The sequence below is a fragment of the Mesocricetus auratus genome, unplaced genomic scaffold (assembly GCF_017639785.1).
Source record: "Mesocricetus auratus isolate SY011 unplaced genomic scaffold, BCM_Maur_2.0 Super-Scaffold_100013, whole genome shotgun sequence".
NCBI lineage: Eukaryota > Metazoa > Chordata > Mammalia > Rodentia > Cricetidae > Mesocricetus > Mesocricetus auratus.
Genome location: NW_024429196.1, coordinates 67,876,469 through 67,891,960, shown reverse-complemented (window position 1 = coordinate 67,891,960; position 15,492 = coordinate 67,876,469). Strand labels below are relative to the sequence as shown.

The 15,492-nt window shown below is 44.2% G+C and overlaps 1 protein-coding gene across 1 annotated transcript in view; it reads right to left on the bottom strand.

Annotated features, from left to right (window-relative positions):
- Positions 1-13,552, bottom strand: part of Rnf144b (ring finger protein 144B) — a 149,884-nt gene extending 136,332 nt beyond the window's left edge. The window contains exon 1 of the mRNA XM_040755938.1: positions 13,386-13,552. The gene's annotated coding sequence lies outside the window, so the exon portion shown is untranslated. The remainder of the gene's footprint in view (positions 1-13,385) is intronic.
- Positions 13,553-15,492: the final 1,940 nt, after the last annotated feature.

Below are 15,492 nucleotides of genomic sequence, written 5' to 3'. Positions count from 1 at the left end.
TGATAGGACATTGACTTGGGTGTAGAACTTATCTGTCACGTGGACCTAGAATTCAGCCCTATGTATAAATCAGGAGGGGGCAAGGACTAAAAAACCTTACTCTGTTACAGGAAGCCACACAAAGCATCCACTCACCCCCAGCTAGAACCACTGGTGATAAAGTAAAGGCTTAAAGCTGTTCAGTGTACAAGAAAGACGTCAAATGGACTCTTGATTACAAGGCTGAAAACTAAGAAACCATGGAGGCCTTGACAAATATAACAAAATGTGAAACTGTACCGTAAGAATGCACATACCCTCCCCAACACAGGACATAGGAGATCCCTGTGAAAAAGAGAATTAGCAGACAACACAGAAGGGAGAATTGACAACACTGAAAATAGTTGATACGGCACTAACAATGTTAATGCATTCAGCACTCAGCAATGTGAGCCCAGAATCCCAGTGCTGAGGAGGGCGGGCAGCAAGATCGAATAAAAGAAAGCAAAAGCTGAGCGTGGTGGCTATCTTAGTTAGGTTACCATTGTTGTGGTGAGACACCACTGCCAAAAGCAACTCTATTTCTCCCACAGTTCCATGCAACAGTTCATCGTCAAAAGCAGCACACTAGGAACTCAATCAGGGCAGGAACTTGGAGGCCGGAGCTGATGCAGAGGCCATAGAGGGATGCTGCTTACTGTACGGCTTGTTCATCACGGCTCTCTATACTACTTAGGACCACCACCCACAATGGGCTGGGCCCTCCTGCATCAATCTTTAACTAAGAAAATAAATGCCTTGCAGCTGTTATCTTATGGAGGCATTTTCTCAATTGAGGTCCCCTCCTCTCTGATGACTCTAGCTTGTGTCCAGTTGACATAAAACTAGCCAACACAGTGACCCATACCATTAATCTCAGCACTTAGGAGGCAGAAGGAAACCAATCTCTGCGAGATCAAGGCCAGCCTGATCTAAATAGCAAGTGCCAGGACAGCCAGAGATGCATAGTGAGACCCTGTGTCTCAGGAAAAACAAACAGACAAAAAAACAGGAAACAAGGCCAAGATCAGCGGGTAAAGGTGCTTGCTTCCAGGATATGTAATCACAGCACTTGGGAGGGGAAGACAGGGGATCCCCAGAACAAGTTGGTGCTTTGACAAGCTGACACTGCAACTCAGAGTTACTTCAGTGCATAACGTTGACAGCAATAGAGGAAGACTCTGGATGTCCACCTCCAGCCTCCACATACCCCTGCACAAACTTACATGTGCACACCCATACAAGCAAACTATACATGTCAATACACATATGCACAAGAAGGAAAGGAACATTTGCCATAAGTAAAAACCAATACTAGCAGCTGTTTGGTGCCCAAAGTACTTACTCTCCATCCCCGTCCAGCACTCCCTCTTACCTACACTACAGGAGTTGCACAAAGCGTTTAAAGGGGCACTACAGCAAATGGCATTGCTCTCAGGATTCTAAGGGCACAGCAAGGGATCTCCCGAGAAAACGCTGAGTCAGGTCTCCATGCCAAGCTAGAGCCTCTCTTCCATCCTTTCGTAACTCCAATCTCCTACTGAATCCGAAATTCTACTTCCATGGAGTAAATCGCTGCACTGGTTCTCTGCCATTGTAAATACTTTTGTGTGTAACACACATACTTTTTTCAAGTTGTAGGAACATAATGGGATTGCTGTTTGGATTGTCCCCTTGTTACTCATTTACCATTAAAAGACTTGGATTGGATAATATTACAAATTCTGCGAAGATAATCTGGAAGCTAAGCATTTAAAGGCGTTTTAAAATCCCCAGATGCCGAAAAGAGAAATCCATTAATGTTGTTTTTTCTGGAGTTTGTTGGCTATGGGCACCATCCCTATTGTTTCAGAGAAACATGCTTTTTTCCCCCTAAAATTGATCAGTGGCGGAACAGAAACGGCAAACCATTTATCTCAGCCTTTCACTGTGTCTGCGGTTCTCTGGAAGCAGAAGAAGGGAAATGTCTAATGTACTTATTACACAGAGGCGATATGTCAGATCATTCCCCCAGATGTGGTACAGATTGCAAAGCTCATTTCAAAATTACCTAATGCATATTTAAACTGATTAATCGAAATGCTCCTAGCATTATTTTAAAGAAACAAAAACAGTAATCTTAGTGGCGTTTCTACGGATAAGTTTAACTCATGTGACAGTCGCTTCTACCCTTCCTTTCTATTCTCCTCTCAGTCATACATCACTGAAAAGCCATTGGTGATTAGTATAATAAACAAGCAGTACTTATGTGGTACAATCAAGAAATTATCCGTTTTCTCTGCTGCCGCTTAGTGACTATTAATTTTATGTGTCAACTTGAAGGGATACCCAGGTTGCTGGTGGAACACGCTAGCTGTGTCGGTGCAGGTATTTCTAGATGTTAGCTTGTGAATTAGTACAGTGAAGGGAAAGTACCCAGGGCAGAGCACCGTCCATGTGCTGTAGGTTTCAGCTGAAGAATAAGGCAAGCAAAGGCAAATTCTCCTCCAGTTCAGACACCCAGCTTCTCCTGCCTCAGACACTGGAGCGCTGGGCCATTAGACTGGACCTGAATTAAACTATTGGCTGACTGGTCATCCACTTGCTGTCACAGATTAGGGGCCTTCTCGGCACCAATAACTGAGTCATTCTCCACAATAAATCTCCCCATACATATGACCACAAGTATCCCATTGATTCTGTTTCTCTCAAAAGTTCAAATTATACAGGGTTTGTTCTTTACTTGTCTTTGGATTAGATTCAGGACAGTTGTCATGGCTTTTTTGGTCACCAGAGACTCTTCAAGTCATCCTAAGTCAAAATGTCAATCACAGTTCTGTTGCCAATGTGTCCTATCTTAGGCAGCCCCTGCTCTTCCAACTTGATGTAAAGGATAGCTCTACCCTCCTTCAGTCATAGCCTGCTGTACTCTGCTTCCTGCATCAGGGAAGGTGGGTGTGGAAAGGCTTCTGTCTCCACATTGCTCATTTAGGTCCCTCAGTTTCTGACATTAATCTCTCATCTAAGAATAAGACAGAGAGGGGAACCAGGCTCAGTGTTGCACGCCTTTGATACCAGTATTGAGGTCAGCATGGTGTACCCAAGAAGTTCTAGGCAAGGCAGGGCTATATAGTGAGAATATATATGAAGATAAGGGAATAATCAACCAGCAAGTTCTCTCCTGACTAACACACATGTGGTGATATATTATTTATGATTTATTAAAGCTTTCCTGCGGGCCGGACGTTGGTGGCGCACGCCTTTAATCCCAGCACTCGGGAGGCAGAGGCAGGCGGATCTCTGTGAGTTCGAGACCAGCCTGGACTACCAAGCGAGTTCCAGGACAGCCTCCAAAGCCACAGAGAAACCCTGTCTCGAAAAAACCAAAAAAAAAAAAAAAAAAAAAAAAAAAAGCTTTCCTGCGGATTCAGAAAGCAAAGTCAACCTCAAGCTATAGAGATCAGGCACCTTTAATCCCAGGACTCAAGATTAAGAGGTAGATGGTTTTCTGTTAGTTTAAGGTCACACTGACTACATGAAACTGATCCAGTCCTAAAAGAAACAGCTTACACAAAGGTGTTCTCGACGCCTGGGATCACACGCCTTTAATCCCAGCATTAGGGAGGTATATAAGACAGGAGCAGGGTCTTAGAGCTGGCATTCAGTCTGAGAATTAGTGTCTAGCCACATTGAGGGGAACATGCTGTCTGAGTGAATCTGAGGAGCAGTAAACTTGGGAGCAGTTTGAGGATCACCCCTTCAGTCTGAGCTGAGATAGAAGTAAGAGCTAGTGGCTAGCTGCTTTGCTTTTCTGATCTTCAGGCAAGACTTACTAAATCATAAATAATATATCACCACACACAGATGCAAAGATCCAAGAAAGGCTGTGATCTGTGTATGTGTGTGAATTTTAAGGATTGAACCCAGGCCCTCACACATTCAAAGCATACGTTCTACCACTAAGAGTTACAGTACCAGCCCTTGCTGAACTTTTTATAGCTTTGTATGGAGTAGGATATCGGTGATGGGGATGAAGAGTGGTAAACCTACTCCATCCTCATCAGTAGGGGTGTGTCACCAGCAGAACCCTTTTATGTTGATGGGCATTTACTGCACTTTCCTCCATCTACACTATTGTGGTAGCGGCCCCCTTAACCATGACTTGAGATGACCCCAGGACTGCTCACTCTCCATCATGATCTACCTTCGGGAGCATCCTTGTACTATGGTCTATCCAACCATACAGCAATGTGTTTTCTCTATATTGCTTTGCCATCATGGGAACCAGAACACAGGTGCTTGTTAACCTCCTCAGGCATAAACCATTGATCCACTATTGCTGTGAAATAACCCTTCTGTACACTGTGAAAACGTGTTATTCTCATTGTTGATAAAAAGCTGATTAACCAATAACTAAGCAGGATTTGGCAGAGAGGATACTGGGAGAAGGGCAGAGTCTGAGAAGTAGCAAACCAGACCTGAAGAAGCAACATGGGAAATTCATAGATGGTAAACGAGCCTTGGGGCAGCACATAGGTCAAAATGGATTAATTCAAGTTGTAATAGCTGGCTGCAGGAGACAAGCCTAAGATATCAGCCAAGCATTTATAATTAACAATAAGTCTCTGAGTGGTTATTTGGGAGTGGCTTCCAGGACACAGAGGAACTCTCAACACTGTGCCCTTCAGTCTGAGGGTACACAGCAAACACTCCAAGTGATTGGCATAATCTCTCTACACTTAAAGAAGGAAATACCCTCATCCCTTTCTTATGTTGCCAGGGTGTAGGGGGGAAACTCAAGTTCTCTGGCTCTCTAAAAACCACCTCCTAAGTATTGTTTTCTTGGCCTCTCTAACCCATCAGATAGAAGTGGGCAATGAGCCGGCTGATTTCTGAATGATGGTTAACTTGTATCCCTGTGCTTCCTTTTCCAGGTCTACGACAGGTTCTTACCTTACTCTGGGCTGTGACGTCCACCTTGGGCTACAAGCCAACAGGGACACCAAAAAGATTCCATTCTAATGTCAAGTTGTATGTGTAATAACATTACCGTCATTAAGTTCATTATCTTTTCTCAGTTAAAAAATTGTTTTATTCTGTTGGCTAGAAAGCTCTTGGAAACAGCACACAGAGTTTGAGCACCCAGAAACCTAAATGCTCCAAAGCTCAAAACTCTGAATATTAACATGACATTACAAGTGGAAAAATTCATTTCTTTCTTTACATGAGAGGTTGCAGTCAAAACCCAGGTGCATTAAAAAATGCCATATAAAAATACCTTCAAACTGCATATGAAGCATGTGTCTCTAAGTGAATTTCATGTTTAGACTTGCAAACTATCCCTAAGACATTGGCTGGGTTTTTTTTCCTGTCTTCATTAAGAATTTGGAGATCTAAAATATTTCTTGCCCCATTCATCTCAGAGAAAGAATGTCCCACCTGTAACCCGGGAAAGGTTTACATTCCAACTCCAAGGAAAAGGCATACCCCAGAAAGAGCTCGATGAGCTGAAGTGCGTTAGATGCTTAGTTGGAATCACAGAGAAGACTTCACACAGAGAGAGTCAAAGCCCCCTCCCTCTGTGCCTTACACCACACTGAAATCCGTTTTCATTCTCCCAGCCTGGCCGCCCGCTTTTATGACAACACACAGTTACAGAGAGTTATCTTGGATCCCTGGTCCCCGTCACCTGTCATATCCAGTCAGTCACTGAGTCCTATTAACTCTGTTTATACAGCATCTCTCCAGCTAGCCCCTCCCCCTACCCTCTGCTTTTGCCTTCATTCATCGCTGATCTTAACCCATGCTTTTTTAAGATAGGAAAGTGGAGTACGCCCGTAATCCAGTGAGAAAGCGTCAGTAGAGGAGCACAGTCGGAAATGACAGAGGGGGAAGACACCCACGAGGCCGAATGACAGAAGCAAAGAGGGAAACTTAGGGGAAAGGGGGCAATTCTGAAGGAAAAGTAAATTTACCATCTGAGATACCTGTTTGGTAGTTCATTCAACTAACTAATATCAAATTTTCCTTCTTTTCTGAAATAAGCTAATGTTAGATGTTGATATTTTAATACTCTTAATTGGCAGTTTTAATTTTTTTTTTTTTTTGGTTTTTTGAGACAGGGTTTCTCTGTGGCTTTGGAGGCTGTCCTGGAACTAGCTCTTGTAGACCAGGCTGGCCTCGAACTCACAGAGATCCGCCTGCCTCTGCCTCCCAAGTGCTGGGATTAAAGGCGTGTGCCACCAACGCCCGGCTTAATTTTTCTTTGAAACAGGATTTTAGATTTTATTATATATCCCAAGCTGGGTCTTGCACTCACTGTTTTCTACTTCGTTCATCTTTACATTCATCCATCCATCCATCCATCCATCCATCCATCATCAATCATCTATATATTCTCTCTTCCTCCCTCTCTCTCTCCTTCCCCCTTACCTCCTTCCTCCTCTCTCCTCTCTTTCTGCCCCTGGTCCAAATGTATTATAAACACACACACACACACACACACACACACACACACACCTGCCATGGTGTGATATAGCTACAAACAACATCAGCACCATATCCTTAGACATTGAACTCTTTACACTAAACAAAGGTTTCTTCCCTGTAAGCACTCTGTTCAGTATTTTGTCACAGTAACAAAAACTGACTTGGACAAAAAGACTTCTGTTTCAGTGCAGTATAGGTTATACAATAAAGAAAATGGCAACTGGAGACAGAGCTATGTTGGTAGTATTTACCTAGCAAACACAAAGCCACTGGCTGGGTCCCTAGGACCATATAAAACTGAGTGTAGCATGTAACACGAAAAATAAAAACCCCAGAGACTGATACTGGGGTTCAAACATCAAGCTGAAGATCAGGAAAGAAAAGCAGCTGGGCACTAGCTCTCATTCTTCCTTAGACTGAAATGTGATCTTGGTTCCACCAAACCTCAGACTGAAGCCTCTCCTCAGTGTGACTGGAGATTCCTGGGACTTCAATGTCTTCCTATCTTCAGTGTGGCTAGAGAATGAATCCCTCCTATCCTCAATGTGGCTGAAGAATGAAACCCTGAGACTGACTACTGAAGACCCTGTTCCTATCTTTTATTCCATTCTAGCGCTGGGATTAAAGGAGAGTGATGCCAGGTGCTGAGATCATCTTAGTGTGAGCTGTTTCTCTTTAGGACTGGATCGGTCTTGTGTAGACCTGGGTGGCCTTGGGCTCACAGAAATCCTTCTACCTCTTGATCCTGAGTGCTAGGACTAAAGGTGTGCACCTAGCCTCTGGGTGCTGGGATTAAAGTATCACCACTGCCTGATCTCTATAGCTCGAGGCTGACTGCTTTCTGAATCCTCAGGAAAACTTTAGTAAATCATAAATAATATATCATCACATTAGTAGAGAACACCTGTAACCCCAGCACTTGGGAGGTGGAGTCATGAGGATCAGAAGTTTAAGGCCACCCGTAATTACATAGCAAGTTTGAGCTCAGTCTGGGCTGGGGTGGGTTATATGAGCCCCTTGTGCCAAAAAGAAAGAAAGAAGGAAAATCTTTCCTCTGTGGTGATAAAGTCAATCACAACTATTTTCCATATGTCCTTCTCCTTTGTCTGGGCACGGAGTTATCCAGAGGTCAATATTATGGCATAGAGCACATTGTAATGCCTACAACAATGTGGAATAGAGCACATTGTAATGCCTAACTCCAGACTAACAGAGATGATTTCTTTAAAGCTGAGTAAACAGATTACGGATCTAGGGTGTACTCAGACAGCATTCATCAAGCAGATTCAATGCCAAAACCCAAAGCAGATGATTAAAATGCACTAATTCACAAAATTAAAGATATTACTGATATATTTTTCTCAGACTCAATAAATACTTTTACAAAGCAATGACTCTCAACCCTACCAGAGTAATGTTCATTTTTATAACAAATATTTTGTAAGGTACTTCTTTACTATCCTGAAATGGAATTAATGGAAAATATAGCCACACACACACACACACACACACACACACACACACACCACACATATACATGTGTGTGTGTTCTCTGAAAATACAAATGTAGCATTTTAACTGTGATATAGAGGTATATAACAGAAAGTAGATTGTAATACAATGACTATCAGTTTCTTGTGTTGTTGCTGTGACAAACACCTGGCAGAAGCCATTTAAGGAAGAGGTGTTTTTAGTCAAGGTTGATGCAGTTCATCACAGCTGGGAAGGCGTGGTGGCAGGAGCATGAGGTGTACTGTCACATTGTCACATTGCTCCTGCAGTCGGGAAGCAGAGGGCGATGACTGCTGGTGCCCAGCGGATTTCTTCTTTCACCCAGGACTCTAGTGTGAGGGATGGTGCCACCCACATTTACAGCACCAATACCTGCACAGACATACCTGGAGGCATGTCTTCTGGGTGCTTCCAAAGCCAGCCACTCCAACAGTGAGGATGAACCATCACATTGTGTATGTTTTCATTTATAACTGTTCTCACAGAGCAATATTAAAAGACAAGAAAACAACCACTCCCTTTGGGGGTCAAACACCCTTTCACAGGGGTCGCCGGAGACCATCAGAAAACACAGATACTTATTATGATTCATAACAGTGTCAAAATTAGTTATGAAGTAGCAATGAAAACAGTTTTACGGTTGGGGGTCACCACAATATGGAGGACTGGATTAAAAGGTCACAGCATTAGGAAGGCTGAGAACCACCGTGCTAGATGTGTTCGCAGAGCAGTGAAGAGTACGTGAGTTAGTCATCAACAGGTATCTAATGAATCCCTCAAATTTCTGAAAAGTATAAGGAAAATTTTTAAAAACACCTTAATTATTGGGCCCCACTTTATCTTGAAAACACATTACATATTGTGACTGTTTCTAAGTATTAGTCAGTGCCACATGGTTGAGTTCCACACATTGAATGCATCTAAGATGAAACATTAAAACATACGAAGACCTTACAGAAGCCCCACATGTGCACAGCACCATCAGCTATAGACCATGCAGCATCTTGTACTCTTAGGGAAGTAGTGTGGCACATTAAACGAGGTATGCATCCTAACTCTGGATGACAGCCCTGTTTCTACTTAAAGAGGGTAATGGTTGCCTCTTTAGGGATATGTAACTCTTTTTATTTTTCTTTTACTTTGTGAATAAGTGCTTTGCCTGAATATACATCTGTGTGCCATACGCATGCCTGCTGCCCACAGAGGCCAGGAGAGGGCATCAGATCCCCTGGAAGCAGAATTACAGATGATTGTGAGCAGTCTTGTGGGTGCTGGGAATCAAACCCAGGTCCCCTGGAGGAGCAGCCAGTGCGCTTAACCGCTATTTCTCCAATACCTGAAGATATTTCTTAAGGCATATAAAGTACCTCAATAAATGGTAAATAATTGTGCTGTGGCAAGAATATTTATCTAAGTTTTATATGACCTCTCAAGGTTAAATTCAATCCTTTTGATGCCGCATATCAGAATAAAACATTTTATAACATATTAAACACCAGGATCTCCGGTTCATCACTACCCTATTGAAGTCATATATAAATTCATTTCAAGTGAAAAAAATCTTTTTGTTGTTGTTGTTGTTTTTGTTTTTGTTTTTCGAGACAGGGTTTCTCTGTAGGTTTGGAGACTATCCTGGAACTCTCTTTAAAAACCAGGCAGGTCTCGAATTCACAGAGACTTGCCTACCTCTGCCTCCCGAGTGTTGGCATTAAAGGTGGCACCACCACTGTCCGGCTCAAGTGAACAAAAAACTTAAAGATAAAGATTTTGAGGGCTAGAAACACTAAGGAATGGATTTCTAAGGGACAGACTCCAATGAATTAGAGGTTCAAAGGCAAGAAACAAGAAGTATCTCAATGATTTCAGACTAAAAACTCTGTCCTAACCAGCAATCATTATCCTCTTTATGTAGAGCTCTGATTCAGAGAGGTTAGCACACTCATCAAGGATGCACAGCACTTCCTAGCAAGTGAGTACAGGTGCTGCATGACCTACAGGTGAGTGCACATGTCTATATGTTGCACGTATTTGGGACTATCTGAGGTATAGCACAATTTTGAAAAGTCATTACCAAGTATCCATATTTTTTTTTGGTTTGGTTTTTGGTTTTTTTTTTTTTTTTTTTTTTTGGTTTTTCAAGACAGGGTTTCTCTGTATTGTTTTGGAGGCTGTCCTGGAACTCGCTCTGTAGACCAAGCTGGCCTCGAATTCACAGACATCCGCCTGGCTCTGCCTCCCGGGAGTGCTGGGATTAAAGGCGTGCGCCACCAACGCCCGGCTCCATATGTTTTTATACTGCAGTTCACATGCATTTAATGTGTGGGACTCAACTGTCCATCATTGATGCAATGACAAAAGACAGCCACCATATTTAAAGGGACTTAAAGAGGCTAAAGGCTATCCACTCTGAGCACCTTGCAGATTCATTGAGCATGTCTTTCTACATCCTACCTGCTCTTTCACCCATCTATATCCATCCGCCCTGAGGTGCCCTTTGTCTTCTGCCAGCCAGTTCAAGCAGTTCCCACCCAATATAATGAGAAGCCCTGGGGCCTTAGTTTCAAGTAGCTTGGTGCCTTTGAAATGATCCCCATTGCCTTTAATGCTACGTTGAGTTTCACTGGAAATCTAGCTGAGATTTGCAACCTACTTGGCAGCCATTGCTGCCCTATTGAATTCATATAAAAATTCGTCTCAGGTATACAAAATCCTCATTACTTTGAGAACTGGAAAGACGTAAAACTTAATGCCTATTCTCCAAGATTGGATTATGGCAATGAGCACTTCGGTATTCATCTGTAGAAAAGAATGATTAAAATCAAGATGAATTCTGAAGTGCCCTTCCAACTCTAATACCCTGTGACTCTATTATTCCAACACCCCTGAATCACTGAAAAATTCACATGGCGCAGTGAAACACGGCAAGTAACGCAGCCTGCACAGGGCTATGCTCTTCGTGGCTAAAGGGATTCCTTGGAAAACTGAGCTAAAATTGCAACTGCATTCTGCAGCCTATACACAAGTGTGTTCTAATTGATGGGAGGGAAAAAATTTCTTCAATCCAAAGTGCCAGCCATTCCTCTGTGAGCTAGCGTGGCAGAAAGAGAATGTGTGGGGTCAGTGAAGTATCAAGTTACAAACTAAATTAGAGGTCTGCAGAAGACTCGAAGGGTCTAATCATCCAGTCCCAGGCGGCCAGCACTGGGTCCTCCACCGTTACTCTCAAGACTTGCACGAAGGCTATGCACACAGCAGGCCGAAGCTCCAAGCCCCTTTTTCTCCATTTTTTTAAGGACCTCTAGTTCCAAATAGATCTTTATGACATTATTTTTCTAAACCCCTTAGTTCTGTCAAATTAAAATTTCCATGAAAAGTGATCAAAACCTAATGCTTAAATATTCCACCACAGAGGAAAATATTGTGGGTTTGGGTTCACATTAAAAACATGTGTTACACATATAATTATGGAAGTCTCAGATCTAATGCATATGCCATACACAAAACCTTTGGGAAATAGCTTTGGCCTCACCAGTAGAACTTGTAGCACACTACTGTGCTCTGCCACGCCTTCAAAGGAGCACTTTGCAAAGGCCAGCTAGCTGTGGGCATTGCTGCATGTGCTGCGACGAGACCTCAAGCATGCATCTACAGGAATAAAGTGAGGTCAGTTTCACAATTCACAGCGTTTTTCAGGGCCTTGGTTGGGCTGAATCATGCGCATCTGTACTATTTTTCCTTAGGGAAAGATAATTTTAGAAAGGAGACAATTTTTGCCAGGAAAACAATCACACTGGCTCAATAGCTAGACGGCGTCTTTTCTCAAATGTTCGAACGGCTTTATGGCCTCAGTCTCTAGCCTGTCGTTAATATTCTTGAAAGCAGGTACAAGATCACCCTTATTTCACCGCATCTCATTCCATTAAAAGGTGCTTTAGGAGTGTAGCTACGTGACAATATGTTAATTAGCCCTTCCTTCAGCTTTTCAGAAGACACAAATAATCTCCGTTTTCCCTGACAGTGAGCCTCTGATGGCTTCACAGGGACTTAAAACAGTGCAGCTACATATAAAAATACATGAAAATTAGCAGATGTACAACTGTGACAAGATGCAAAGTTTCAGGACAGTCAGAGTGGAAGGCCTGGGCTCACATAATTTGGGAGCATTAGCAGGACTTGGACTAATTTACATGATTGTTCCTTCTTTTGCTGCCTGAAGATTGGTCTGTCTGAGTCTTTTGCCTTTAAGTTAGCAACAAGTGAACCAGCCAAAGGCCTGCATTCCATCATTGACAAAAATCAAGGGGCAGTCTGAGGAAGATTCGCTGATTCCCCGCAGGACAGGCCTCCGCCCTTTTCAGTCACTGAGTATTTGTGAGGAAATGCTTACATTTTTTAAAAGGTGACATTTAAAATCTGATCTCTTAGAAGTATGGCATTTTCCCCTAGTCCTATATCTGACTTTCAAAATAGCACTAACTCTCCCTTCTCCAAACCGCCATCCCAGAAGTGATGGCACCGCATCAAACCCTCAGCTTGGGAGAACTGATGAGGAGGCCCGCACTACAGGCAGGGTCTTTAGATATAAAGCACATATAAATACACAACAGCCTCTTCCTTCGCCCCTTCCCCCCCTCCAGATCTGAATCCCGATTGTCGGGTGGGGCCTGAGGTTTTGTGTGTGTGTGTGTGTGTGTGTGTGTGTGTGTGTGTGTGTGTGTGTGTGTGTGTTGTTTTCTTTTTTTCCAGCTCCTGGATAAGAGATATGGCTTCAAGGTCGAAGTAACTTGTAGCAGTTACTGTAGCCTTGAAAACATTGTAAACTTATCAGTGTTTAAACTAGGGAAGGAGGTAGAGTAGAGGCTGGGGAATCCCTGCTGTTCAGTGGCGACACAGAGATAAGGTGTTGCATTACAATGACCTGATTCAAGAGTCAATATTCTTTCCAAAGTTAGGACAGTAAGGCAAGGCAAGGGTGGGTTCTGGAAGATGAGGAATTGCCGTATTTCAGTCGCCAACTTGTTTCCGGACCTTAGGGGCAATTAGTGCATCAGTGTACCACACACCTGGAGAGGGAGGAAGATCTCATGCCACCCACTCGCCCTCAGCACCCAACGTCTAGGGCACCGGATTCCAGGAGCGGTCCTGGGAAAGAAGTGAAAGTGAGGGGTGGACGGTGGAAAGGAGGCAAAGATCCCGCGGGCCGCGGAGCAGAAACCCAGAACGCGCAGGATGGGAGCCCTTACCAGCACAGGCTTCAGCTTGGCGCCGAAGACCCTGGAGGAGGGCAAAGGAAGAAGAAGGTAAAGAGGTGGCAGCCCCAGGGAAGTAGCGACGCACCGGGCACGGCTGGTCTCGCAGCTCCGGGGCTGCACCGAGCCACTCCTTACCTTAAGGTCTGAGACACAGCCAGAGACTCCCGGAGGGGCAGGGCTCGGCGGTCACTGTCACCAGCCAGTGGCTTCTGGCATCAAAGGCTTTCCGATCTCCTCGCTCCCATCCCGGGACTCGCTTCTGTCGCCTGAGGCCCTTGCACCTCGCTCCGCTGGCTGCGGGCGTCCGCCAAGGCGCTCCCCCGCTGTTTATTCCGGGAGCCAGGCCCCTCTCCACCGCCTCCCCGCCTCCAGCGCGCGCGCACACACCTCCCCCGGAGGCGCACTCTTTAGCAAGCAGGCAGCGCGGCTGATACAAGAAATCCGGACGCCGGGCAACTTCAGAAAATCCGTTTAAAACCTTTCATCTGCGCGACGAGGTTCAAGGAACTATTCACCTCCATCTCCCGCCTCCACTGAGTGTCTTCACATGCCCCAAGGTTTGGTATTCTCATAAGCAGTAAGCACCGTTCTGAGGCTCTCCTTGTCAGGCATCTACATTTTTCCAAAATAAGCCTATGGTTGTTTTTAAGATGTAGACATTCCCGTCTCTTTAAATTTAGGGTGCTGAGAGTCCGACTGGGTCTCAGGAGGGTTATATTCAGCTGCACAAGCCATGGCAAGTCTCCTTAGCCACCTGTCAGGGTCAGGAGCGCAGCATGGAGCCCTTAATTACTCTCTGGTTTTGGTTACTGAGTCTGTGCCTTGCCATCCTTCTCTGACCCAGGGAAGACCCAGTTCTAAGGTTCCGGTTCCAGGGAGAAGCAGATGGCTGTGTTCAAGGAAGAGAGTTCTAATGGAGGACGAATTCACAATGAGTACAGCCTACTTAATAATACAGCAGATGAGAAAGAACGGGAAGCCGTCCAGGAAATACCACCTCTCACTAACCTGAGAGAGTCGAAAGTGATGTAATCCCAGCGGGATTGTGGTATTCTAGTCATTTATTCACCTATGAGTATAATGCATATTTATGGAATAAGTTATCCATAGTCGTGTTGTAACTCAAAGGCTAACCAGAAAGAACTAACTTGGTAACCAGTTTACAACAACACCCTGCAAAATACAGATATCCATTGAAGAGACTCCATTTCCTTGTCATTTCTAAATTTATCAAATAGCTTTCTAATCTTAGGGCTTTAAAAGGAGGCAGTTACTAGAACTGTCAGATCTCTATATTGAGCAGGACGTAGATACTGGGAGATGAAATCATCAAGCGTGTCATTGCAATTAGTTCTGGAGACTGGATCGCTTATAAAGCATCTTTGCGGACATGACATGAAGGTGACTAGCGGGTGAGTCAACCGGCTCTTCAAAGCAGGTGCTATGACAGAGGATGCCCACAGGGGGCGGTATGAACGACACAGAGGGGTCAGTGCAGTTGGACAGCAACCGTGGATAGAATAAAGTCTTCCAGAAGGGAGAGCAACATGAAGAAAAAGCCAAAAGGAAAAAAATAACTTGGCAATTAAAAGAACTTAAAGTTCATCTCCTGGGGGTGAGAATACAAATGGTTGGGAAGAGTGGACTCAAGGCTGGGAGCAATCAGCAGAGAACAGATCATGCAGCATTTTCTAGACCATGTTTTCAAAAGCTGCACCTTATTTCACAGATAGGAGGAGGCACCGATATATCAGCACAGTAATGTGATGTCAGATTTTTATTTGAGAAAAATGAATGGCTGTGGGCAGAGAATGGATGAGGATGAGAGGAGTGGCAGATGTGGTGATATTTTGTTTATGATCTAATAAAGATCGCCTGAAGATCAGAGTGCAGAGCTAAACAACTAGTTAGCCACACACCTAGTTAAGATCTAAGCCACTGGCACTCGGGAGGCAGAGGCAGGCGGATCTCTGTGAGTTCGAGGCCGGGCTGGACCGATAGCCTCCAAAACAATACAGAGAAACCCTGTCTCATAAAAACAAAAAAAAATCTAAGCCACTAGTTAGCCACACACACCCACACATACACACACAAAGCCACTAGTTAGCCATAGGGGACAGGCAGTGAGGACCATACATCTAATGCCAGCACTTGGGAGACAGAGGCAGACAGATCTCTGTGAGTTTAAGGCGACCCTGGGCTACATGAGATTGAATCTGTCTAAAAGAGAGACAGAGTTCAG